The 4,336-nt window shown below is 32.4% G+C and overlaps 1 protein-coding gene across 2 annotated transcripts in view; it reads left to right on the top strand.

The window, feature by feature from the left end:
- Positions 1-698: 698 nt before the first annotated feature.
- The window catches only part of LOC128208956 (uncharacterized), an 11,938-nt gene continuing 8,300 nt past the window's right edge, over positions 699-4,336 (top strand). The window contains exon 1 of one of the 2 annotated variants that reach the window (XM_052912706.1): positions 699-807. The gene's annotated coding sequence lies outside the window, so the exon portion shown is untranslated. The other variant, XM_052912705.1, reaches the window with a different exon arrangement.

Here is a 4,336-nt window from a genome sequence, read left to right as displayed (position 1 = left end):
TAAAAGCGTTAGTAACGCCTTAACAAAAACTATTTTTTCAGCAGTTTTTCAAACAACTTAGATTTGTTCTATTGTGAGTTATCTAATGTGACTAAATTTTAAGTTTTGATGCCAAAATCAGCTGATTCTGAGAAATAAACTAAAAATATGTCATTCTGTGAGAGTGCAGCTCAGACTCAAGACGTTATTGAATGTGGACACAGTTATAATTAAGATGTTATAATAATCTTATTTACAGTCGTGCCTCGTTGGCTCGAACTCCCAGGGACCGGCAAAAATACCTCGAGCCTCGGGATATTCGAGCCAAGCGGGAATGCTTACATAAAGTATAACTATATCGACCCTTTATATCCAGTTTGAGCCAACAAGGAAATCGAGCCAAGCGAGTTCGAACAAACGGCTTTCAACTGCAAATGCCAATAAAGACTTCACATCAGTTAAGTTTTCTGGAGGTTTGCGGTGGGGGTAGCAAGTTACACCCCTGCTCATTTATCAGATGAAAGGATCTCCCCGCGTGTTGTATGTTCTTGTTTCATCATTTCGCTGTTGTTTTTGTATTGTTTTCTATTTCAACATACTCTTCCTTGGAGAAAATACCATTAATTGCACGTTTTAAGTTACCTTAGCTTTATAAACACAGCGGTATTGCATATCACATCACGTATATTGATTCCCAGCAAGTTTGCTATTATATAGTAATTAAAGCGTGTTTTTTTTCCACCTGATGGTAAGGTAGGCTGCTTAATATTTTCCGATATCTACTCATACACATATAGCAGCGGTAGGAATGCAGTTTCAGATCAGAAAGTAAGTTAACTGTTATAAAGCAACAAGTAAGAATAGTGTATGTTCTGTATGGATCCGGCTGTGTTGTTTGATAACAATGTGTCACTAAACGTTTATTTTCATCATACATTGACATCGGACGTAGGATGGGACATTTAATTTTTTAAAAATGCGCACGTCAAAAACTGATATAAAATACGGATATATTCAGGTACCTAGCCTCCTCGGAGTTTATTTCCAGGTAAATTCTAAATTTAAGATGACTTTAGACTGACCAATATTTGGAGTATCCGTGATAAGATTATAGACTTTACTTATTTGATTAGGAACTAGCTTCTTCGGAGTTTATCTACTTGTAATTTTAACTTTGTAAGGACTTCAGACTGGTTTTTGTTTTTTTAAATATTCATTGTCATACAATATTGCTTGATTTACTTGATTAGAAAGTAAAACAAATACTACACAAATTTTAAAGAGACTCGCTCATGTTTTGGCACCATATTTATTTTTCGGTAATACATCTGAAAACACTTATATTATAACTATTTTACTCTTTGATAACAAAATCGCAGAAAATATACACTAACAGTATAAAAATATTTTGGTTTTAGTGGGGTAAGGAATTAAATACCTGACAACAAAACCTCACGCCCACAAGGACTCAAACACAAAGACAAGGATAACATGTCCTTTAAACCATTTGTTGTATAGTGTTCAAACTCGTTAGTATATTATACAGTACAAAGTGCATATTTAAAAAAAAAAAATTTTCAATATTTTTTCACATATTCGGTATTATAATTTTAGTAAGGAATTATAAGTTTTTTGTTTGTTTTTTTTTAAAAATGATTAAGTTTGAAAATCCGGTGCCAGTGTTCTTATCATTTGCAACACTTCCATGATTTCGTCATACAAAGAAAAGTGATTTTTGATAAAAACAAAAACAAACATGAGCGAGTGTCTTTAAAGAGTGTATACCCATAAGCATACAATTCTAATAACATTCAAAAGCTTTGTTTTAGGTATCAATTGAGTATTTATGAAAGATCTCACTTTTTTCTGAATGATCTTTCTTGTTGGAAATATCGCGATCAGACGATATTTATAGCTGACTGTTGTCATAGTTATACATTTATGAAACAGCAACGCGGCGTTTTTGCGTTTTCTTATGATGGATAATATTGGAACTTTTATTGGAATTATTTTTGCAATTATGTGAAAGTCTTCAGAAATCGTCACTGGTCGATAGTAATTTGATCGAAGTAATAGAGTCTGAAGTTCCTATCTCATGTCGTTTGTCATACCCTCGGATTTATAAATTTATAACAGATATTCCACGATTCAAATAACCGGATTTTCACGTCATAAACATTTATTATGGGAATAGATTTGCGAGGAAATTGTACGTAATTACTTGTAAATGCTTTGTCAATATTTATGCAGCGCAGAATCAGTGCCGCTTGCATTTAGACTCCGTTCCAATCGTAGTATTATTGTTCTTTCTTTTAAGATGCACTTAAAGGATGAATCATTTTCGTAAAACAATGGTTCTTATGAAGAGTAGCGTTTAATTTGAAAGGTGTATCGAATACGGCATTTCTGCCTTATAATACGATAATTTATCACTGTAAATATTTTAGCACTCACCAGTCATTTAATTTTTGTGCGTTTCCAGCTATTTAATACACGGTTACAATCTTGTAAGCAGTTATTAATATTTTTCATAAATGCATTTTTAGTAAGTAGTTAAAGGTTTATCACTCAAAATTTATGTTTGTTATACATGTGTATGGATTGATTTTGAATAAGAGTATCACTTTAAAGCTGCACTCTCACATATTGGATGTTTTGACAACTTTTTTTTTTTTTGTCTTGGAATCAGCCAATTTTGTCGTTAATATCTGCAAACAAGTGATATAAGACTTTTAACAAAAGATCAGATCGTAGATTTTCATATTTCTGTTCGAAAATGAATGTATTATGGCTAAAAGCGATACTAACGGTTTAAGAAAAATGCATAAAACATCAATTTTTTAACTTAAATATGAAAATCTGCGATCTGATTTTTGTCAGCCGTTTTTTTTTCACTGGTTTTCATGCATGTTCGCATAAATTGGCTCGTTCAAAGACAAAAAATAAAAATGTTGTCAAAAACGTTTAATATTTGAGAGTGCAGCTTTTAATTGTTCTAGAAAGTAATAAATAATTACCAGAGATGCTGTCGCCGAGCCCATTATTTACATAATCAAACACAATCCCATTACGTTTAAGGATATCTCATCATATCTTTTCAAACATCTGTGTCCCTCTTAATCAGTGTGGCTACACACATTTCTTCGTTTATTTTAGAGAGAATATTTCATAACTGTAAAAAATCGAAGTTTTGATTGTTTTATTATCAAAATAATATTAATTAAGTGAGTCTGAGTTGTACATTACTTTACATGACTACATGGGCGTCTCACGTAAACAATATAAAATACTCTTAAGGTCGAATTACGTTTGTTTCCGGGGAAATTCCTTCCAAAAATAGGGTAGGTACGTCGGCAAATCTTTCTTGTTTTTGGAATATTTTTGTTATTAGCCATTTTTGAATTGATATTTTGCCAAAAACTATCGGTTAACTGTTTTAGGACACTGATACATTCAGAATTAGCATCGCTGGTATGATAAAAATTCGAAAACATTATAGTTTTTAATAGATTAAAATCAAACAAAGATAAATTCCTCAATGCAACCTCTAGTGCATCTCTAGGTCCGGGGCCAACAATTATAGGGTAAGTCGGGAAACCGGAGACAAACATATTTTTTACTCCTCATAACTCTGTTATTCCCCATGTCGGTACGCGGCCTTCATGGGCCTCTTAAAGTGACACTCTTATTTAAAATCAGTACATACCCATGTAAAACAGACATCAATTTTGACTAATAAACCTTAAACTACTTCCTAAACAATGCATTTATGGAAAATATTAATTACTGATAACAATATTGTAACAACGTATTTAATAGCAGAAAGCGCACAAATATTAAATAATTGGTGAATGCTAAAAGATTAACTTTGGTCTATTATAGTCTCATAAGAAAGAATTACCGTGTTTTATGCTCATTTCTTTTAAATTAAACTCGGTATCCTTCATAAGAACCATTGTTTTCGACATTTTTGAAAAATCAAAATAATATTATTAATCGGAGAAAATAATAGGAGTAAGAGTGCATCTTTAAAGCTGCACGCTCACATAATGGCAGTTTTAAAAAGACTGATCAGCTGGTTTTGGTCATTTATGCCTTCAATTCCGTAAAATATTATAACTCACAATAGAGCATATCTCAATTGATTAGAAAACTGCCGAAAACCTACGTTTTCTTAAAGCTTTTGGAACGCGTTAAGGCATAAAACATCAATTTTCGAACGTTATTAAGAAACTGCGAGGGGATGGGTTGAGGAGCTGCATTCTCCTTAAGGCTCACCATCAGGGTTTAAACTAGTACATCCGGTGACCCTTACCCCATTTTTTTGAGAGTTTACGAAAAATATTAGTTTTACTGT

This window comes from Mya arenaria, chromosome 11, assembly GCF_026914265.1.
Source record: "Mya arenaria isolate MELC-2E11 chromosome 11, ASM2691426v1".
Classification (NCBI taxonomy): Eukaryota; Metazoa; Mollusca; class Bivalvia; order Myida; family Myidae; genus Mya; species Mya arenaria.
The sequence above is the reverse complement of the archived record's forward strand: the minus strand, read 5'-3'. Positions and strand labels throughout refer to the sequence as shown.